Raw genomic sequence first — 23,521 nt, forward strand, 5'->3', positions numbered from 1 at the left:
TACAACATCGTTGACTATTTTCCTTAAGCTACACTTTATATCTCCATGACTATTTTGTATGTATCCATTTGTACTTCTTAATCTCTTTGCCTTTTTTCACTGTCCCCACAACCCCTCAACCCTTCTCATGGTCTAGAAGCCCGCAAAATATTCTCTGTATCTATGAGTTTATTTCTGTTTTTGTTGTCATTATCGTTGTTTCTTAGATTCTGCATGTATGTGAAATCATGTGATATTTGTCTTTCTCTATCTGACTTCATTCGATGCAATACCCTTCAGGTCCATCAAGGTAATATCACTTTGTAACCCCTTCCTTTTAGTCTCTGTGTGTTTTTTAATCTGAAGTGAGTCTCTTGTGGGCAGCATACACAGCAGTTTTGTTTTCTTATCCATTTGGCTTCCCTATCTTTTGGTTGGAGCACTTAACTCTTTTCCATTTGAGGTACTTGTCAATAGGAATGTAGTTATTATCATTCTTTATTCATGTTTTTGATACATGTTTTTTCTTCTTAAAGAAGTCCCTCCAGCATTTCCTGTAATACTGGCCTGGTGTGGATGAATTCCTTTAGATTATTTTTGTCTGGGAAGCTCTTTATCTGTCCTTCGACTCTAAATGATAGCTTTGCTGGATGAAGTATTCTTGGTTATAGATTCTGGATTTTCATCATGTTGAATATTTTGTGCCAAGCCCTTCTGTCCTGCATAGTTTCTTTTGAGAAATCAGCTGCTCTTCTTATGGGAGCTCCCTCGTAGATAACTGCCAGAATCTTTTCTCTTAAGGTTTTCTCTTTATCTTTAACCTTTGGTATTTTAATTATGATGTGTCTTGGTGTGGGCCTCTTTTGGTTCATCTTATTTGGGACTCTCTGTGTGTCCTGGGCTTGTATGTCTATTTCCTTCACCAAGTTAGGGAAGTTTTCAGTCTTTGTTTCTTCAAATAGGTTTCCAATTCCTTGCTCTCTCTCTTCTCCTTCTGGTAACCCTGATGTGAATGTTTGTATGCTTAATGTTGTCCTGGAGGTCTCTTAAACTATTCTCATATTTTTGGATTCTTTTTTCTTGTTGCTGTTCTGATTATTTTCCAAATCACTGATTCGATTCTATGCTTCATGTAATCTACTATTGATGCCCTCTAATGTATTTTTTATTTCAGTTACTGTATTCTTCATTTCTGACTGGTTCTTTATTTTATATTTTCTATCTCTATTTTTATGTTTTCCATCTCCTTGTTGAAGTTCTCACTGAGATCATTGAGTATCTTTAGAAGCAGTGTTTTGAACTCTTTATGTGGTAGATTGTTTGTCTCCATTTTGTTTAGTTCTTTTTCTGGAGCTTTATTCTGTTCTTTCATTAGGGACATGTTTCTTTGTATCCCCATTTTGACTTCCTCTCTGTGTTTGTTTTTATGTATTAGTTAGAGCTTCTATGTCTCCTGGTCTTAGTAGAGTGGCCTTATGTAGTAGGTGTCCTGTGGGGCCCAGTGGTGCAGTCTCCCTGGTCACCTGAGCTGGGTACTGTAGGTGTGTGTCACTTGTGTGGGTTGTATGTGTTTTTCTGTTTTAGTTGAGGCTAAGTTGCTTTTTGCACATCAGAGGGAAGGATTGACCTTCAGGCTGATTGAATGTGAGGACTGGCTACGACTATAGTGGAGGAGCTGTTGTGCAGAGGCTGACCCTACAGGGCAGGATTTAATTTAACAGGTCTCTGGTGCCTGCCCAGTCTGCCCGTTGAGCATGTTGTTTGTGGATGTGGCTGGGTGGTTCTTTGGCTCAAACTGGCCATAGGGCATACTGGTCCTGGGGCCTCTTGGGAGGGGCCACAAAGCAATCCACAGGTGTCTTCCACTTGTGCTGGGCTTGGAGGTTCCTGGGAGAGGCTAAGTAGGTTGAGGCTGCTAGTGCTGGGTTTGGGGCTACTTAGCAAGAGGTATGGGGCATGCTGAGGTGAGATACTACTTGGAGTTTGTTAACCTTTGAGAAATTTTAGGAAAGTCAGCAGCAAAAGCCAATATGGGCGGTTCGTATGGAAAAGTCACTCACTATAAGCAGCTTGGGTGGGCCCGCAAGCTGGGTTGGGTAGAATCTCAGGGAATCACCAGGGTTTGGTGAACAGTGTTAGCCAGGCTGATGGAGATTCCGATATGGTGGCCACCTGGATCTGCATGCCAGGTTAGAGGAAGGCTCAACGAAGAAACAATGGATTCTGCCAGCATTTCTGTCTGGGAGAGGGCTGCTTCTACAGCCCTCATTTTGAAGCCAGATAATTCAGTTCCTTCTTATGTGTCCTGGTACCTTTCGAGCTGCTGCCCCAGTGCTGGAGCCCAGAGTGAGTGAGTCCATTAGCACGTAAGTCTTTTAGGAGGATAGCCAGCAGCCCTCTGTCTCACTTAGACACAATCTCCACTGTTTTTCACAGGCAGAAATTGTGGAGACTTCTTTTCTTGGCACTGGTGCTCTGGGCTGGGGAGTCAGATGTGGGGCTAGGACCATTTGCTCCTCTGGGAGAACTTTGGAAGCTGAGAGATCCCTCCAGATTCTCCACTGCCACATGTATGTGTGGGGCCAGCTGTTTCTCTTCTCTACCCCTCCTCCCAGTCTTGGTGTGTCTTCTTTTGTAGATCTTTAGTTATAGGACTTCTGCTTAGCTAGACTTTAGGTGATTCTCGTTGATGGTTGTTCTATAGGTTAGTTGTATTTTTGATGTGGTCATGAGAAGAGGGCAACACAACGTTTGCCTACTTAGCCTATTAAGCACATATATACATTATGAATCTATTTCTTGCCTTTCTATTTTGTTCAGTTGATCTGTTATTTTATTTTAAAATACCATTACTTCTAAGTGTAATATATGACATTTCGATTGTCGAAAAATTGGAAGAAGAACAAGAAGATAAAAATCACCCCAAACTCAATTACCTAGACATAAGTATACTTAATATTTTGGTAATGTTTTTCCAGTATTTCCTTTCTAAATATTTTTTTAAATATTTATTTTTGGAAGAGCCTTAAATCATTTAAGAAATTATATACTAAGCCATTATTTTTTTTTTCCTTCCTTTCTTCCTTCCTTCCCTCCTGCCTTCCTTCCTGTAACTGTCTCATCCAAATTCCTACTTGAGGCAGGAACTTCTGCAATGGACCTGCCAGCTGTGTATCAGCTAAAGTAAGAAGTAATTTTGTACCATCTTTTCTAATTGGATGACTCCCACTGTAGGGAAAACTGTCAGCAGCAGGGTGTGCACAAGTAAAGAGTCACTTATCCCTCTGGAAAGCTTCTCCAAGTAACCAAGGGTAGTTTCGTTTTTGAGAGATCTCCTCTGTTCATGATCTGAGAGTGACATGATCTGATGGTAGTATTTGTTTAAACACTTGTAGGTCTCAAGTCCATTCCTAAGATGTAACTCACTGTGTTTGGGGGAGGGAGACAAGTTAATGCCTGGCTTTCACTTCAAGAATTACTCTCCTGGGGACACACATAGTATTCCTGGAAAGATGAAGTTGATTACAATAGGGGCTGCTCAGGGGAGACTGCATCAGAGGAGGTTCAGGGGGCACAGGTTGACAGAGCTTCCAGTATAGCCTCCTGCCTAGTTGGTAAGCCTTAAGATTCCCAGTTAAATTGAATAATTGAGGCTAGTCCTTGTTTTTGTAACAACTACCTGAGGGTAGTCAGTCCAACCTGTCCTGTTTGTCCATGCCACTAGCTGAGTGGCATTTTTTCATCGCATGGGATGACTGAGAATGGGAGTGAATAAAACATTCAGAAGTGTTGCCAGGTGTTCTGTGGACAAGGTATAGGAGCTAGAGCCATCGTTTGTTGCAGCGGTCCCCAATCTTTATGGCACCAGGGACTGGTGCTCCATTGAGAATCTAATGCCTAAAGAGCTGAGGTGGAGCTGAGGTGGTGATGCTAGCGCCGGGGAGCGGTTGCAAATACAGATGAAGTTTTGCTTGCTCGCCTGCCGCTCACCTGCTGTATGGCCCGGTTCCTAACATGCCATGGACAGGTACCGGTCTGTGGCCCAGGGGTTGGGGACCCCTGTTTTGCTGTTTTCAATAGACTTTTTGGTAAGGTTAAGGGGAATGGCTATCAAATTGCAGTCAGAACTGTCTGACAGGGGATGACAGATCCACAGTGTCATCTACGATGCTTGCAACAGTTTGGGAAAAATGCGTCAAACCATTTCCCTTGTAGACAAAGGCTCCTAGGGAAGTTATGACAGAAAAATATATTAATGTTCCTCTCACTCCTTCGTATGTCCCAGGGTTTGCAGTGTCAGGGTTATTGCTCTCCCTTCACCTCTACAAAATGAGTGTGTTTGTTCCAGTAGCCATAACCTCACCTTTTCCCTAGTCACACTCTGTTCACACCCCTGTCTTTCGTCCAGAGGGTGAGGTGCAAGAGAGACAAGAACATTTTTATAAAACTTACAGAGATCGCTTATGTCCCTCACTTAGACCTGCATAGGCTACTATAGGAAGACCTGGTGAGCAGTGTATTCAACCAAGTGTTCATCGTCCTTATGATCTAGGACCTTGCCAATGCAACAAGAATTGGCTGAACCAGAATTAACTTTAAACCTCTAGGCCCCCTTTGGGCCATGCTGCTTCCTGGAGGGTGTACCAACCCAGCTGGCCTAGTATTGTCATTAGGGAAAAGAATGAAACATCATACCCAAGAACGATCAGGGCATTCCAAATTTTAAAAATACTTCTGTATAATCCTTCACCCCTTTCATCCAGAACATTACTCAGAAAGAAAGGTGGTTATCTCTTTCTGGAGAGAGCTGTATTCAGTGCTCAAATTGCTTTACTAAGTTGTGCAGACCAGGAGTTGGTGAGGGAGCTAGAGTTAAAAATCTTTTTTAAATTAAACATTTAATTTTCAGATAATTATAGATGCACAAAGATTTGTAAGAATTAATACGTAGAGATCTTATGTGCCCTTTAACCAGTCTTCTCCAATGGTAACATTCTGTAGAATTATAGTACACTATCCAACAACAGCCCATGGATACAGTCAAGCTATAGAACCCTTCTATTGCCACAAGGATCCCTTACGTTGCTTTTTTATAGCCATACTCATTTCCCTCCCATCCCACCACCTAGTAACCATGAATCTGTTCTCCTTTTCTATAATTTTGTCATTGCAAGGATGTTATATAAATAAAATCACAAAGTACATATGGAAAGCATCTAGTCTTTCACATTAAATGTAATGTTAGCTGTAGGTTTTTTTTGCAGGTGCTCCTAATCAAATTATGGGAATTTCCCTCTATTCCTTTTTTTCTGAGCATTTTTATGATGCTGAATCTTGTCAAATGTTTGTTCTACATCAATTGATATATTGTGTGATTTTTCTTCTGTAGGCTTTTAATATCATTGGTTATATTGATTGATTTCTGAATATTGAATAAGCTTTGTATTCCTGGAAAAATGTCCACTGGTCATAGTGTATAATTATTTTTATATATTGCTGAATTCTATTTGCTAATATTTTGTTAAGGATTTTTGTGTCTCTATTCAGGAGAGATATTGGTGTGTAGTTTTCTTTTTTTGTGATGTGTTTCTTGGTTGTACATCAGAAGAACGATGTCTTCACAAAATTAATTGGAAAGTATTCTCTCTTTTATTTTCTGGAAAAGATTATATGGAATTAGTGTTAATTATTCTTTAAGCATTTGGTAGAGTTCTCCAGTGAAACCCATTTGAGCCTGGAGATTTCTCTTTTGAAAGTATTAAAAGTATGTATTAAATTTCCTTAATAGTTACAGAGGTATTCAAATTATTTATTTCATATTGGGTGACTTGTGGTAATTTGTGTTTTTCAAGGAATTAGTCCTTTTCATCTAAGTCATATTTTGTCTGTTGTTTTCTTATTTTTTTTTTGATGCCTTCTAGGTCTGTAGTGAAATCTTGTTTCATTCCTGACATTGGTAATTTGTGTCTTCTCTCTTTTTTTCTTTGTCAGTTGTGCTAGCTGTTTGCTGATTAAATTGATCTTTTTAAAAACCTAGCTCTTAGTTTTCACTTTGTCATAGTCTTGTACAGGTGGAAGTCTGTCTAAGCTCTTCACTTGGCCTTTGCTGGTGTGAGTGTGGGTGGAGCCACAGTTTTTTTCTGCGGTGTTTGGTTGGAGTGTAGCTGTTACTAGCTAAACTTTTTTTGTGTGTGTGTCTTTTTAGACTCTTGTTTTCTGGTCCTTTGGCTAGAGAGAATAGGCTTTTATTGGGCTCCAAATCTGGATAAATGAGACAAAAAGAAAACAGAGAACTCGCCATCATATCATTCCTTGGGTCCCTAGATTCCTAGCCAGTCTGATGTCCTCTTCTTTGTATGTTTATTTATACATAAAGATTTTTCGTTGTACTAGCAGGAGAAATAGAAAAAAATTATGTCACCCCAAAGACTTGAAAACGTTTATCCGAAAAGATATATTCACACCAATGTTTATAGCAGCATTATTCGTAGTGGCCAAAACGTGGAAGCAACCAAAGCACCCTACAATAGATGATAATGGATAAAGACGATGTGGTACATATATATAATGGAATATTATTCAGCTGTAAGAAGAGATGAAATACTGCCATTTGTGACAACATGGATAGATCTTTAGATAATCATTGAGATAATCAACAGAAAAAGCTGAAAACCACATGGTATCACTTATATGTGGGATATAAATCTAAAAAGCAACAAAGAAACATGATAAACAGAGATTCATGGACATGGACAGTAGATTAGTGGTTACCAGAGGGTAGGGGGAGGGAAAAGGTAGGGGGGAGGGGAAAGGTAGATGGAGTAAAAGGGGTCAAATATGTGGTGACAGAAAGAAATCTAACTATGGGTGGTGAATACACAATGCAATATATATACGTATGTGTATATGTGTGTGTGTGTGTGTGTGTGTGTATATATATACACACATATATATGACTTACTGTTGAATTGTATACTTGAAACTTATTGAATTTCATTAACCAATGTCACCATGATAAATAAATAAAAAAAGAAAAAAATTGTGTCACCTCCATCTTTTTGACTATCAGCCCATTGTTGAATAGTTTTTGTGATAAATGATGCAGTCTTGTCAGACTACAAGTGCTCCAGATTGCCAAACTCTTGATTGATTTCAAGGGTCAACCCTCTTTTGTGGTTTCCTTGACTGCCACAGGGATTGAGTGTTGTGAATCTACTCATAATCGTCCCAGTTTACTTGATTGCATGGCCCTGAAGTTTTGGAGGGCTTGTGGAGATGTGATAACATTGCAATCAGGGTAATACAGACTGAGGTGTCTGACTAGCCTGTTGTGGCAGACAGACTCTAAGGTAGTTCATCTCATAGTCTCCACCTCCTGTGTTTTAGGAACTGCAGGAGCCTGAGAGTAGACTCTTGGAGGTAACACCCAGAAAGAAACTGGGGACTCAGCCCTACAGCTGCAAAGAAATGGATCCTGCCAGCAACCTGAGGGAATCAGAAGCAGATTCTTCCCCAGCAAACCTCCAGATGAAAATGCAGCCTGGCTAACACCTTGATTTCAGCCTGTGAAATTTTGAGCATAGGATCCAGTTAACCATGCCTGGACTTCTGACACTCAGAAACTATGCAATAATAATTGTGTGGTGTTTCAGGCTACTAAATTTGTGGTAATATGTTACATATATAGCAATAGATAACAAATATATCAACCAAGAGGTGATCATCTTGGTGAAATCTTTGGAAAGCAGAAGGCAGAGGTACTCACAATTCTGACCTACCTACTCCTGGAAAATGGCAGGTAAGTTTATGTAACCATGATGGAGTACTGCAAACATATATTGGAGACTATGGTAGCAGAGGATAGGCTTATTTGCATCTTGGTAGCTTCATCTGAAAAATGAAGATAATTATAATATCTACTTCATAATGTGGTTGTAAGAATTAAATATGATAATGTGGGTCAAGCTGTTTAATATACAGCCTGGCACCTTTCATTGTGTGTGGCCTGATGAGTGTGGCTCTTGCCACCTTAATATTTCAATGAGGTCACATTTCTATAAACATGTTTAAGTTATAATGGCAGTTGATTTGTAAATCTTACCGGCCCCCAACTAATCAACCATTCTGTCAACCCTCCCATGATTTCCCCATGATCAAAGCATTGGTTTGGTGCAGTCCTATTTAAATTCTCACAGAACCAAGCAACATTTCTCCTTTCCCTACAACTACCACCACCCCAAAACAAAACAAAACAAAAAACCAACCAACCAAAGCACTCCTGTAATCAACCCTGGGCTTCTCCACAGAAAACAACCTTCTAGTTAACAAGGACTTCAATGAAGGATTCATTAAGACTTTTCCACCAACAAAAGAATACTGTCCCCAAGGAACAGGCTCTTGAATTTTATAATTCATTCCTTGGAGAAAGTGGAGAGAGTGAAGTCCTAAAGCGGGCCTGAACTCCCTTTGGGGTCGTGGGCCTCCCGGACCCCTAGTCTCTTCCACTCGGCAATGCAGGGTACTTAAGCGATGGCGGGCGCCCTTAAATTTCATCCCAAGAACAGATTAAAATCATCCCGTTTAAATAAACAGGCCAAACTGCCTAAAAGGACGGTGCATAACAGAGCACTGGATGCGGAGGGCCTCCCTCTGGGCTCGAGGCCCCTCTCGGGTTCGTCCCGCCGCCGCCGCCGCCGCCGCCGAGTGCCACATCAGCGCCCGCGCTGCACTTCCAGGTTCCTTAAGAGGATGGAAAGAGCTGGCCCTGGCGGCGGGGGCGGGCCCGAAGCCCGCGGGAGTGGCGGGTCGGAGGGCCAATAGATAGCAAGCGAGAAGCCTGCGGCCACCAATGAGCTGGAGCTTCGGGTAGCCGCGGCGACCGAGGTTCGTGCCCCGCGGGGGAACCAGATGAAGCACATCTGGACAGCTGTGCTGAGGAACTGTGCAGCGCCTTCGCGGGCTGACTTCAGCAGAGCACGTCCCCCACGTCCTCGCCTTCTAGCGACTTATTATTTATTCATTTTCCCAAAGAAACAACCAAGGATCTAAGTTTAAAACTTTCCCCCCTCCTAATGCGAGACGGGGCCAGATCCTATCTAACACACAGTTTAATTTTCATGGGGCTCTGGGATCAAAAGAACAGAAACAGCAACAACAAAAGCCCAGCCGCTGTCTGATTTAAAATTGGCAAAGTGGGAAAAATAAAGTGTTGCGTAAACAGACCGAGTTGGGTAAGTTTTGGATATATGCTGGATGTCGTATTTCTCCCGCTGTGATCTCTGAGTCTTTTTGCTCTTCTCACTAGTCTTCTCTTCATCAGGGAGAGAAAAATATGCTTGCTGCCACAAACTGCATAGACCCTCGGCTTCCTTTTCTTCTACTTTGCTAAGATTTTAACTTTTTGGTTATCTGTATGGTATTTTTAAATTTCTTGGTAACAGAAATTTAACTGATATCTTGCTGTAAGCCTCTCCTAACTTTGAAGTTGAACCTACTGATAAATTTTTTTTTAATTTTCTTTCTGTGAAAACCGAGTATACATTTGTAAAGCCAAAATCTTTATACAGCCTCCACTCCCTGACTGTTTTGATAGAACATTGAGAAAACTATCTGGCTTATTCACAATCAACAAAACTTTTTCTTCTGTTAATAAGAAGTTTAATATTAGATTATTTAAAGCCTCAATTATGTAGATAATTGCTGTTTTACTTACATTTGAATGTAATTGTAATCCAAGTGTATCTTTTCTATATTTTCCTATCCATAGTTGGAGGCCCATATTCCTTTATGATTGTTAAAAAAAACACCTCAGACACGTGACAGACAACTGCATGCATCAGTAACCTATACTGTAATTGTAGATTAATCCCATAATTCTATCAAGACAATATTCAGAGTGATTGTTAGATGTATATGCTTGCAAATAGTACTGGTATATATTTCAAGATTTAGGAACGGAAATGATGGCAAATATTGAGCTAGGTGAATGGCTTGAGGCCCATTCCATTTGAAGCATCTATAATTCTCTCTACTTAAGCAATGTTTTGGATTTGAGACTTTATTATATATTATTTACCATCATGACAGATCTTGCCAGAATTGTTCTTTAATTTCTGACTCAGAAAGCAGTAGGCGGGAATTTGGTGCCATAATTGCAGGGCATGTTTTTGATTCAGAAAGGCAATGAATGCAGTGAGTGGAACAGTTGAAGTGGTTTTTGGGATACAGTGTTAGAAAGAACAGTGTTGCAGAGAACCAATATACAGAGGCAGCTGGCCTGGTTCAATTCACAACTCTCACTGACCTTGGGCAAGTTACTCAACGCATTCATGTCTCAGTTTCTGTCTTTGTAATATGTAGATAATAGCACCTACGTCATGTGGTTGTCTAGAGGGCTAAGTGAGTTAACATGTGTTAAATAGAGTAATTCTGGTACATGGTACATATTTTCTGTTTTATTCCCTCTTCATTGCCTTCCTTTCCAGCTTTCCCTGCTGCATGTCAGTTTTCTCACACCACTATTCTGTGACCTCTGTGCCAGCAACTAGTGTTTACTGAGTGACAACCACTTGTTAGCAATGTACTGTATAAAGCTGTAAAAGAGAGAGCTTCTTGAGAGGGGAGCGAGGTAGAATTTATCAAATGCCTTAGAAAAATCTAGAAGGTTCTGGAAGTGTGGAGGATAGAAAGAGGACATTTTTTTTTCCCAGTCAATAAGAGGACTTCTTATTGTAAGATGGCTTCATGGAAGAGTTGGCATTTCCGGGAAAAGATTTTGACAAACAATTTTAATTGAGGGGAAAGGGATCCTAGAACAGCAGGTGGCAAGGATTCTAGGAGGAAGGGAAAACCTGGGAAAAGCATAGACTGGAAAGTGTCTTCGAAGACATTGGGTTGTAATGCAAGATAATCCATGAGAAGTTAGTGGGAAGAAAGGTTGGAAAGATGGGAGAGGTGGGAGAGAAAGACATGATGAGCCTGATGGAGAAGGAGAAGCTTGGGAGGTAAGTTGGTGGGGGATATGGAGAGCTGAACTGATAGCAGTTACATAGTGGAAGTATTTCTGGAATGGTCTATTTCTGTAGTCTGGTTTCTAACTCTTGTCCAGCATACCCTACCCATCTTCTCCACTACTTCTGTGACCTGTCTTTCAGGGCCTGTAGGCTGTGTAGGCAGAGCTGACCAGCGAGTCTGGACCCTACTTTTTGGACTCATCTCTGGTGGCTATCTTGGAGCTCTGCTGAAGTGGTCTGGCATTCTGGATTATTACCCTTGCTACTTTTCAGAAACAGACTGCATCCTAAAGTCTTTGACATGGATGGTTGCTGCACCCCTTCTCAGTCCTCAAACACACACAATGTTTGCAGAATAGCTCTTACTCTGCTGAGAGAATCGTCTATTCACATGTTAATACTTTTAATTTCATAATTTACAATTACTGAAGTAGATAAGATTTGTAGTATGCACCTAAGTGGAGAGTCAGTTTGGAGATGTCTTGCTGTTTCTTCTTCCAAGGCATTGTGCTCTGTCAGATAGAACCTGAGTCTGGCTCTGGTGTTACTGCTGGACACCTGTGTGACCTACGGCAAGACATGGAACCATTATGGCCCTCTCTGTACCATCATCTGAAAAATTATCTCTAAGGTCTCTTCTCCTTTGGAAGATTTTATATTCTTCTCCCCTTGTCCCTGGGACAGTCTGTTGCTTGCAGATAGCTATTCGATACATCTATGGCTAACATTTTCTGACCACTTAATATATGGCAAACATTATTCTGAGGGCTCTTCATGTCTTAGCTCGTGTAAGCCTTTCAATAACCCTGTGAGGGTTCGTATCTATTACCTGAAGAGACAAGAGGCACAGGAAGATTAAGAAACTTGCTCAAAGTCACACAGTGAACAAATCGCAGATGTGGACCCAGACAGTATAACACCAGAGCCAAAGCCTTTACCACTAGTCTGCACTGGCTTAAGTTTAATACAGCTGGGCTACTATTTTTGTTTGTGGTAGTGGCAGTCAAGAAGTCCATGGAAGGGGGATCATTGGAGGACTCCAACTGGTAAAATTTTCCTGGAGGGACCAGAATACCAACATGAGTATTGTTTATGGGATGTGCTGCACGTAGAGACAGGAGACATTTTATTTGTTTATTGGATGGAGCTCATTGATGACAAGCATTCTATCTTTTCATCTTGTTTGAACAGAACCGCCATAGTCCCTGGACTTATACTAGACATTCAGTAATGTCAGTTGAGTGTTTGTCTCCTTTACAAACTGAAACATAGTATATAAGAGTCAAAAGTAGTGTTTTCTCCTTTATTTACCTGCTTTCTTACCATTCTACTACTCTCTCCAGAGATAAACTTTGTTAATAGTTTGGCCTGTATCCTTCTAGTCCTTCTCCAAGAGTCTATTCACAGGTATGGAGCTAAATATAAATACAATTAAAAAACAAGGACAGAACCACAGTATTTTTATTTAAAAAAAATAGAGAAACTATGAATGTTCCCAGGCTTGTGGAAAAATGGGGCAGATGCCAGGTACACATTCTCCTCCTTTTTTTTTTTGGATCTCCTGGTCTCTTGTCTTATTTCTGGAGATGCTGTGGTTTTGGAATGAGAACTTATGGTGAAGTTCTTATGGTCCTGTTATTAATAATACCCAGTCTGGATTTCACATTTTTAGGGAATTCATTATTAAAATTTTTAATGTATTAAATCAACTTTAAAATATTATTTGAAAAATATTTTAATTTGCTTTTTATCTTATCTTAATGTAGTCACTCTCTTAATATAACACATTGACTAAGCACAGACTTTGGACTCAGACTGTGAGGGTTTCAATCCAAGATTTGCTTCTTACTAGTGTACCTTTAGCAAGTCAGTTTTTCTAAAAGACTTTATTATCTGTAAAACGGGCATATCAATAGGCATTAAATGAGAAAATCTATATAAATAATTTAGCATAGTGTCTGAATCATAGTAAAGCCTATATATGAAAGTACTTAATTTTTTATGGTGGTAAAATGTAACATAAAATTTTAATAATTTTATGCCATTTTAATAATTTCTGATTGTATAGTTCAGTGGTATAAAGTACATTCACACTGTTGTGCAACCATCTATTTCACCATCTATTTCAGAACTTTTTCATCAAACTGAAACTCTCTACCCATTAAATAATAGCTCTCTATTACCCTTGATGTCAGCCACTGGCAACCACCATTCTACTTTCTGTCTCTGAATTTGTGTGCTCTAGATGCCTCCTATAAGTGAAGTTATATAAGACTTGTCCTTTTGTGACTGACTTATTTCACTTACTCTAATGTTTTCAAGTTTCATCCATATTGTAGCATGTCAGAATTCATTATAGTCATGTGTCATTTAACAATACGGATACATTCTGAGAAATGCTGGTTAGGCAGTTTCCTTGTTATGTGAGCATAGAGTGCACTTACCCAATGTAGATGGTCTAACAAACTACACACCTAAGCTATGTGACATAGTCCATTGCTCCTAGGCTATAGGCCTGTATAGCATGTTACTGTACTGAATACTGTAGGCAAGTATAACACAATGGTATTTGTGTATATAAATGTAGAAAAAGTACAGTAAAAATTCAATGCAAAAGATAAAATGTGTGTGTGTGCACATGTGCCAGCACGCTTGGTGGGGAGCAGGAGGAGGGATGTGGAGAGAGGCACTTTCTGAGTGAGAGCAGAGCTCAGGAGGAGGGAGCGAAGAAGGGAGAGAAGGGGAGAGAAAGAGAGAGCAGAGATCAAAAAGAGACCCAGAGAAACTGGAAATAATAAAGGAGAAGGAGAAGAGAGAGAGGGAAAGAGAAACAGGCCTGGGAGGAAAGAGATACCAAGGACAGGAAGTGAGTTTGTGCACACGGTGTGTGTGTGCATGTGCATGTGTGTGTGCGTGTGCGTGTGTGCACAGGTGCTCCACTCCTCCCCAGCCCTCTCCCCGAGCTCTCTCACCAGCTCCAGGCCCAGCCATTAGGTAGGCACAGGGCGGATAGACAACATGCTGAGCCTCCTCTATTTAAACCACCCAGAGCTGGCAGTAAGTTCAACATTTTAGTCAGGTCCAGTCTTTTCTGTCAATATTGCAAGTTAGCTTTTTGCTTAGAATCTCTTTTACTCTTATGGGACCAGTGTCATACATGTGGTATGTTGTTGAAGAATTATCATTATGTGGTGTATAACTACTTTTTAAGGCTTAATAATATTCTATTAAATGGGAATGCCACATTTTGTTTATCCATTCATCTGTTGATAGACATTTGGGTTGTTTACATCTGTGACGGTTAATTTTTTGTGTTAACTAGGCCATAGTACCCAGATATTTGGTCAAAATTATTCTAGATATTTCTGTGAAAATATTTTTTTAGATGAGATTAAAATTTAAATTACTAGACTTTTAGTAGAACAGATTACTCTCCATAGTGTGTATAGGCCTCCTCCAATCATTTGAAAGCTTTAACAGAAAAAGACTGATCTCCTTTACAGAAAAGGGAATTCTGCCAGCAGATGCCTTTGGACTTGAACTGTAGCATCAGCTTTTTTTTTCCAGCCTGCTCCAGTCATGCGAACCAATTCCTAAAATCAATATCTCTCTGTCTATATCCTGTGGTTCTATTTCTCTGGAGGACCTGACTAATACACTATCTTTTGGCTACTATGAATGATGCTGCTATGAACATTGGTGTACAAATGTCTGTTGGAGTTCCTGCTTTCAGTGTTTTTGGGTGTATACCCAGCAGTGGAATTGCAGGATCATAAAGTAATTCAATTTTTTATTTTTTGAGGAACTGCCATACTGTTTGTAGAGCAGCTGTGCCATTTTACTTTCCCTTCAGCAATGCACAAGGGTTCCAATTTCTCCACATCCTTGCTAACACTTGTTATTCTTTTTTTTTTTTTTAATAATAATCAGTGATATCTCATTGTGGTTTAATTTACATTTCTCTAATAATTAGTGAAGTTGAGCATCTTTTCATGTGCTTATTGGCCATTCGTATATTTTCTTTGGAGAAATGTCTATTCAAGTCTTTCGCTTATTCTTATGTCAGGTTGCTTTTTTTTGGTTTTGGTTTTTTGGGGTTTGGTTTTGTTATTGAATTGTAGAAGTTCTTCATGTATTCTCAATATTAACTACTTGTTAGGTATGTGACTTGCAGATATTTTCATCCATTACCTGGGTTGCCTTTTCAGTCTGTTGATTGTGTCCTTTGATGCTCAGAATTTTTTTTTTTAAATTTCAGTTTAGGCCAATTAATGTATTTTTTCTTTTGTTGCCTGTGGTTTTGGTGTTATATATCCAAGAAACCATTGCCAGATTGAATGTCATAAATAAAGATTTTCTTCTGTTTTTTTTTCTAAGAGATTTATAGTTTTCATTCTGACATTTAGGATTTTTGATTTATTTTGAGTTACTTTTCATATATTATGGAGATATGGGTCCAATTTTATTCTTTTGCATGTGGATATCTAAACAATTCACATTAATTATAATGTTCTTCTCTATATAAACATCATTAGCATAAATATGACAGTATAAAAATATTGATTCATTCTTGATTTATTTTTTAAATTATGTCTAAATTTCCTCATAGAATTACTCAAAATTTCTATTCTTTTAACTATTAATGTTTCCAAAGAAGAAAGATTATTTGTGTTGAAAAGGCATTGGTTGCTGATAGCTTTCCTTCCTCCTTTCCTTCCTTCTTTCCTTTCTTCTTTCTTTCCTTCCTTCTTTCCTTCCTTCCTTCCTTCCTTCCTTCCTTCCTTCCTTCCTTCCTTCCTTCCTTCCTTCCTTCCTTCCTTCCTTCCTTTTTTCCTTCCTTCCTAATCCTCCTTATCTTTCTTTAGATTTTAGAATAAAAAAAGTAGTAATCTATGTATGTTTAAAAAATTGAAACAGTTTATAGAGTCAAAAGTAAAGGTTTACCCTTTATTTATCTTTGTTTCATCCCACTACTCTCTTCAGAGGTAACTTTTGTTAATAGTTTGGCCTGTAGCCATCCAGACCTTCTCCAAGAATCCACTAGCAGGTATAGGTCAAAACATAAATATAATGTTAAAATGTAAATGAGACCATAATGTATGCATTGTTCTGCTTGCTTTTTTTAACTCAACAATATATATTCACATACAAATACATACACATATACATATATAATATACATATTGCAACTTGTCAATTGAAACGTATAGACCCTTGTGAGCATATTTTGTCATGGAGAGTGAACATTGGAGCTCAAATGGAAGAATGTTCTTTTTCTATAGCAGACAAAGCCACTTAAAATAACAGTGGCATTAGGCTAAGCTAGTCAAACCAAGCTTGTTTGTACTGTTTCCTCTCTGTGGACTTTTGGCTTCTCCCTGTGAGCCATCTGACTGTTTTTATTCTCCTCTGGCTTTCAAAGTTCCTGCCAAGGACTCTGACACTCAGCTGCCTCAGTGAAACTTTGGAAGATAAATCTTTTTTCATGCACTTGCTACCACTCTGACCAACCTGGGCCCCTCTGGTGCCATTGACTCTCCTAAAGTGGAAAAAGGTACAGAGTCAAATGCTTCCTTTCTTCCTTGCTGTCTAGAACAAAAGTTACTATCCTCTATGGCTTTGTTTTTTTAGCTCCCTTATAAAAAGTGATCAGCACTTTCCACGGCAAGGAAGTGAGTACTATGTCCTCACCTTTCAACATGGTACCTGAAATTCTATAGCTCCTAAAAAAAAAAAAATATATATATATATATATATATACACACACATATATATAAATATATAAATATTTATATATATAAATAGATATATACATATACATACACACATACACATTATTTCATTGAATTCCTTTTAATAAATGAAAAAATTGATTTTTAGAAAAATAATATTATATGCCTAAGGAAATTGATGTTGAGAAAGGTAAATTTTTCTATTTGTTTAGTAATGAGGAATATGAAAAATTATCTGATCATATTGTTCTTTTCATCAAACAACTCATCCAAAAGACAGCACACTGGCCTCGAGAATTCTACAGTCTAGTACCTGTACATAACTGCAGTTGTGCAGCCGAATCACATGGGAGTATTAAAAAAACAAAACAAAAAACCCTGCTCTTGTCCCTCCCTGGAGATTTTCTTTCAATAGGAGTAAAATGAGACCAGGCATCTGTGAAAAGCTTCCTGGAGCAATCTGATACTTGGCCCAGCTTGAGAATCACTAGTCTAGTGAGAGTTTCCCAGCCAAAGGTAATAACCTTTACAGGTAGGCTGCGGTCCTTCATTCCCAACGTTCAGAACTGGCCCAAGCGGTCACAGTTGGAGGAAAGCTCATCATAGGTCATAATTAAAAAAACATGTGTGGTGATGGATATTAGCTACACTTATTGTGGTGATCATTTCGCAGTAAAACATATATTAAATCATTATGTCGTACACCTGGAACTAATATAATGTTATGTGTCATTTATATCTCAATTAAAAAAACAGCAACAAGTAAATTGGATAGGAACTTCTCGGGGATGTGTGCAGTAGTTCCCTTTTCATTTTATGGCCTCATTCCCATGAAAACTCACTTCTTTAAGCCAAAAGGTAAACTCACCTAATTATGTAGCACTCCTATTAACGTCACTTTTTTCAGAGCCAAATTTCCCTCAGTGCTGTAGTTATTTCCTGGTAGTAACTTAGATGTTTAGGAGGCATCTGAATTCCCTCCTAATGACCTGAAAGTATAATTAGCCCATTTTCTGATTTGAGTCAACAACTAGGGTGGCCAAATAAACCCAGATCCTTGTGCAGACAGACGGTGTCAATCTCTGGCTCAGAGTCTACCCTCAGTTACATTTTCAGTAAAAATTATTATATTTAATTTGTCATAAATTTAATTTAAAAATGGTGAAATGTAAGAAATTTTTGAATTTCAAGTGGTATTTTTTTTAAAGAGTATTTTAGTTTCTAAAAGATTCTTCTAAAGTTCAAACAATAAATTAAAATGTTGACATATTGAGATTATTAACTCCTCTCATAAAATTCAAAAGACAATCCTCAGATCCAAATAGCCCTACATTAAATTATTACCTCCACATTTTAAATAAAAAAAGAATAAAGTTCTGAATTTCACTTTGATCCATTTAGGTATGGATCTTTTGCTCTGTGTTATTTTTATATTTATTTTTATGTTTTAGTTTTTTAACATCTCATTTTCTTTTGATGTTTCTTTCAGTTTGAAAACCCAAGACTTTCTCTAGTTCAGGAAGTTTTTTTCCAATCATTTGATTCTTCTTGCCCTCTCCCTATAAGCCAGGCATAATTCAGACTAGTGGTTATGGAAAACTGTTGAAGAAAGAGAGGAAAAGCCAAAATAAAGAGATACGTGTTGATAAGAAGCACACTTAGAACAGATTTAGGGACACTGTGTATTTAATAAATAATGAAAATTTAGTAGTATTAACATGTTAGTGAAGAAGAAAAAAATTGTGAAAAATGCTTACACCAAAATCATGTCATTGCTGTACCTTGGGGTTAAAGACCAGAGGAAGAGAAGAAGAGAGGAGAAAAAACATAGTGAGGTAGTGTTAAGGAGGAAGAGGGGGAATTGGGTCAGAGTCCCAGAAGCACCTTACTTATAAGTACATGCCAAGGAGAACTGCCACCCAGCTTCTCCATCTCTGGTGTTCCTTTTCCTCCTTCCACTTGGCCCCCAGTTTGTGTGCACAAAGGGCACAAGGACAAGCTATGGGAGAGCAGGATGATCTTGTTATTTCCTAACTGCTTCTATGACCTCTCAGACGGCTTGTTTCCAATGTGGGGAGCAGATGGATGAATCAAAATCCCATCCTCTTGGGGCAAGTGGAAACCTCCCTGCAGATATTTTCCTCATTGGAAAATCAGGCCTGCTCGTCCTACTTCTGAGAGAGGATTAATGAAGTAATGTATGTGTACATTACTTTGTAAACTGTAACTGTGCTCCACAGAGGTCAGGGACTATGTAACTACAATCCTGCTGTTGTGCCCAGAATAACCAGACCCAACTTGAGTGCTCTTAACCAGGAGACAGTTTATTAGCCGGCGGCTGTCCTTGCAAAGGAGCAGCCTCGAAATGCCAAGATACAAGGTTTTTAAGCCCCAAATCCCATTCCTCATTCTGTCTTAAACACAAAGGTCCATCTTTCTCCTATTCACTACCTGTCAACCCACTGGTCAGGTGTGCAAGCGGGAAGTACAGAAGCAGAAAGCTTGTGTTAGAATGTTATGTTCCTATGGGTGATTGCCTATGTTCCCATGGGCAATAGCCAGTGTTCCCATGGGCGATGGCCAAACAGTAATTCTCAGCTTATATACAATTGATTATTTTTCATGCCACGCAAGCAAGCAGGGTTACACAGGCTAAAATTGGCGGTTAGCGTATGAGCTCATTGTTACAAGTTTCATGATTAACAGAATGTGGTTAGGGGTTCCAGAAACTAGGCCTAAGTTATAGACTTCCTTTGTCCAGTTTCAGGTTTTAATTATTCTTTAACCCTTTCACATTTCAGCAGGCCATTACAGTGCTTTAAAGTTTATTCTTCACAGAAAGATACACAAACAACTAATGGCTAAGTGAGTGACTGTTTATTAGGTGTCAGCCTCTTCTCAGGATCTTTGTCAGTTTATCATTATGGACTGCTTATAGGGTAGAAACTATCGTTATTTCCACCTTACAGATGATTTAACTGAAGCCCAGAGAGGTTAAGTAACTCATCCAAGGTCACACAGTGGTAAAATCAGGATTTAAACGCAGGATAACTTCACCCCAGTGTCTGAACTCTTAACATTTATACCACATGTACTGTTACCCTCAGGAGTGAAGCAACGGCTTTTGGTTACCACTTCTCAGAGGACTGGTAAGTAGTTAGGTCTAGTGCAGGTCAGCAGAGGTAGAGGTATCTTTGTGTGTGCTGACCTCCTTATCCTGACCATCTAGATTCCTCTTACCATCTGTTGTGATCCTGGGAGGATGAAACACTTTGTCTCTTGGGGGCCTGATCTGCCTTAGTTCAAGCATCCATCATCCTTGGCCTGAATTACTGCAATGATGTCTCAAACTATCTGTGGTAAAGGACCAGTTTGGTTTTGATTTTATTTTTTCCCTTTAGTCCAAGGTGACGTGATATTTTTGTAAAAATATAGAAATTTCTGGTTAGATATTACAGCAGTGTCAAATTACTTTAAAATGTTTTAAAGTTTCCAATCATTTACTGTCAATTTCTATACTTATCTTGTTACATATGGTAAACAGTTTGCTGACAGGTACTGGCCCACAGACTGTGGCTTCATTAGGATTGTCCCAGGTCTCTCCTTGCTTTCACTCTTCCTCCCTGTAAGCCATGTACCACAAAGCAACCAAGATGATTTTTGAAAAATACACATAAAGTCTCATCATCCCTCTTGCTTAAACTCCCCAACAACTTCTCATTGCATTTAAAAGAAAATTCAGATATTCATAATGGCTCAAAAGGCCCCAGGTAATTTGGCTCTGCCTATGCCTACCCACCCCCCATCTCCTTCACCTTGCTCACTCTTCCCTCGGTGCTAATGGAATGTAGTTAGACTTTGGATTAAAAAAAAAAAAAAGGTTAAAGTAGAGGACACATAATTTTTTGGGATGTGAGATACACTTTGTTTTGTTCTTTTGGTTACTAGCTTAAGCATGGACAAGTGCTTCCATAACTTTCTCTAGTAGCAGGAACCTTCCCACTAGTTTAAGAATGAGTGAGATGGCCAATATGAAGTCCCAGAGAAGATGTGTGAGCAACAACTCTGCTTGTGTAGTATAACCTACTTCTCTGATGGACTCAGCCTAAAGATACTCGTATTCTGTTCACACTTTATATATGCTTTATAGGCTATTTGCTTCATTCTCCTGAAAAAGAGACTGTTGTGAGATACAGTGGTAGAGGGGTCATTCCAATTGCTCTTGAGGGGATATAAAAAATTTGATAGTGTGATTGTTCTTACTGTTGATAAGAATCGATAGGGAGTATGACTTTAAGTAATGAGCTGAGGGGGAAACACAAATTCTGGCAAAAAAGTTTCCAGGCTGGTTTGGCTGTGGCTCTTGGTGCTTGCCATCCAGAGGATTCCTTGTGTAGAGACAGCCAAGATTCATTCCCCATCTCACCCTTGCTTTCTAGTCTCCAAATGGTGCACTACTGTTGCAATGAATACAAATGAAGTAGCTAGATCCAAAATGGTTAGCCGCAGAAAGTCATGGTTTCTAGGAAGCATGCTTTTACAGTTGGAAGAAGTGTCAGAGGGTCATTCCCGGTGTCAACATCATTTCAGGCTGAACTCCCAATATTCTCCTTGACTTTTTAATTCATTTCCTATTCCAGTGGTTTCTCTACTTCCAGAAGAGGATTTTATTGTCTTTGGTTAATACATTGTCATGGTAATGGCAACGATTCTCAAATTTAGTACCAAGACATTTATAATCAATAGACTGGAGATGTGATGTAGAAATGTGCATTTTTATTAAATGTGCATCCAGGTGATTCTGAGATAGGTTGTTCAAGGACCTTACTTTGAAAGACATGGGTGAAAATAGTATCTTTTCTGTGTGGTAATAATATTGGTATTGGGTGCAAAGTTGACTGAATTTTAAAGAAGTTCCGTTTGTGTCCAGGCTGGAGTAACAGGACTGAATTTACCTTTTTGTCTGAAATAACCAAAAATATCAGATAAAATATATGAAACAATGATTTTTTGAAACACTAGCCATTAGGCAATGAAGGGCAGTAATCTCTAAGAAACCAGAAACCAAAGAGGTGGATGCCAAGACTGACTACTCCAGTTTACTGAGTGGAGAGAGTTTCCAGGTTGAGACTCAGGGATTGGAAACCAGGTGGAACTCAGACTGTCCAAGTTGAGAGATGATGCTAAGAGCCCAGGGAAAGCAAGCTGGCTAGAGTCACAGAACGGAGTACCAGAATGAGAGTGCTGCATAGAGAGAGACGGGCCTGTAGATCTGCAGAAAGGCCTCTCAAGTGTTAGGCAAACTACTGATCAGCACATGCATGTGAGGAGACTATTGGAGGCTGGGGTGGTGGGGTAGACAGTGGAGAGGAGATGAAGAGGCTCAAGGAGGGAGGCGAGGAGGGGAGGGAGAAAAGGACAATGCCCTGCACTCGCAGAGAGGCCTGGGAACACTGCTTGTTCTGTCCATCCTGACTGGAAAACTCATAATTCACAGGGTATGGGTAGAACAAGTGGAGAGGTCTTCTCTCAATAGTGGGGGGTAATTAGGCCTGCACTGAGCAGTGCTCCAGACGCGCCTAACAAATCATTAAGAAGCAATACCCCAAAGGATCAAACTGCTCGCATGTCACTTACTCATCACAAAACAGAGCTCAAGAATATAGGAGTGAAAAAAAAATTCAGTGCCCAACAAGGTAAAATCCACAGTGTTTGGCACCCCAAAATAGTAAAGCAGTTGTGTTTAAAATGGAAGTACACTGTTCTTGTCTGTCCTGGAGGTGAACGTTTATGAACATTTTGTACCCTTAAAAAGTCAAATAGTCGAGGCCTTCAGTGTAACATTTTGTGCATAACAAGCCAGAGTTGGCCAAACCAACTCTGTGCTGATATTTACCTTGGCTTCTGAGATAACAGTTCCTCTCTGACGTCTATTACTTTTTTTTTGTTTTGTTTTAATATTTTTCCCTTGTTTGATAATTCCAACCTCCTCATTGGATTATGGTAAGGGAAACTCAGCTAAGAGTCATATTGGCCAAGGGCATCATGTATACTAAAGGTTGGAGCCAGGAGTAATGGGTTGAGGGTGAGGTGGGGCTAATCTTCTGCAGCCAGTAGATGACTCAGAATTGAAGGCCTTAGCAGTAAAGGCCAAATCAAGGAGGCCGAGGTCTGCTGACAGGTCTAGAGCTAAGCCAAGCTCCAGAACCCAAAGCCTTTGAAACCTAACAGGAGCATATAGGGAGTGAAGTCAGCAGTGTCCTGTCAGGACTGTGACCAAGATGAAGAGACAGAGCTTGACTTCATTACCAGATGTTCGAGGCTGAGTCAGAGAGGAGTCCTTTGGAGTTGTGCATGGGCTTAAAGCTCTGGAGGTCCGGAACTGAGCTCCAAGCTTTGAGATTGAACTGTCTATTGTCTCTCTGAGAATTGGTTTTTAATTTGATCACCAGGTGTGTTTTTCTGATGCCTCATCAACCTGAAGTCCAAACTGGTGCTTTGTCTTCTGGATATCAATATTTAGATGCTTTGCTCCTAGAACAAGCATGTTTTCTTCAGTTTGGCTGGTGCTAAGCACCTTGACAGTCTTATATGTGGCTGTGCATATATGTGGCTTTTCTTCGAACTGCTTATAAATCTCTTGGATGGTGGAAAACTATGTTTCTTAAAATATTATAGTCCAGATTAATTCTTGGGAAAGCTCCAACTTGAAGATGATGACAAAATATCATTACTATCATTTGATATTAATTTTCCTTCCTTTGGGGAATTGGGACTAAAAGATCTGGGAAAATTGGA

The 23,521-nt window shown here is 39.4% G+C and overlaps 1 protein-coding gene and 1 long non-coding RNA gene across 4 annotated transcripts in view; one reads left to right on the forward strand and one right to left on the reverse strand.

The window, feature by feature from the left end:
* Positions 1 to 6,208: 6,208 nt before the first annotated feature.
* LOC120598180 (uncharacterized) lies at positions 6,209 to 8,816 on the reverse strand. Of its 2 annotated transcripts, XR_005651533.1 has the most exons (3): positions 8,248 to 8,816; positions 7,745 to 7,869; positions 6,209 to 6,368 (listed from the first exon to the last, which is right to left on the reverse strand). It is a non-coding gene; the product is annotated as an uncharacterized LOC120598180 (long non-coding RNA). The 2 variants fall into 2 exon arrangements; XR_005651532.1 differs by lacking the exon at positions 6,209 to 6,368 and having other exon boundaries at positions 7,110 to 7,869.
* A 30-nt stretch (positions 8,817 to 8,846) lies between these two features.
* The window catches only part of TMEM45A (transmembrane protein 45A), a 63,660-nt gene continuing 48,985 nt past the window's right edge, over positions 8,847 to 23,521 (forward strand). Inside the window, exon 1 of one of the 2 annotated variants that reach the window (XM_039857020.1) lies at positions 8,847 to 9,209. The gene's annotated coding sequence lies outside the window, so the exon portion shown is untranslated. The remainder of the gene's footprint in view (positions 9,210 to 23,521) is intronic. The other variant, XM_039857021.1, reaches the window with a different exon arrangement.

This window comes from Pteropus medius, unplaced genomic scaffold (assembly GCF_902729225.1).
Source record: "Pteropus medius unplaced genomic scaffold, Ma_sr-lr_union100, whole genome shotgun sequence".
Classification (NCBI taxonomy): domain Eukaryota; kingdom Metazoa; phylum Chordata; class Mammalia; order Chiroptera; family Pteropodidae; genus Pteropus; species Pteropus medius.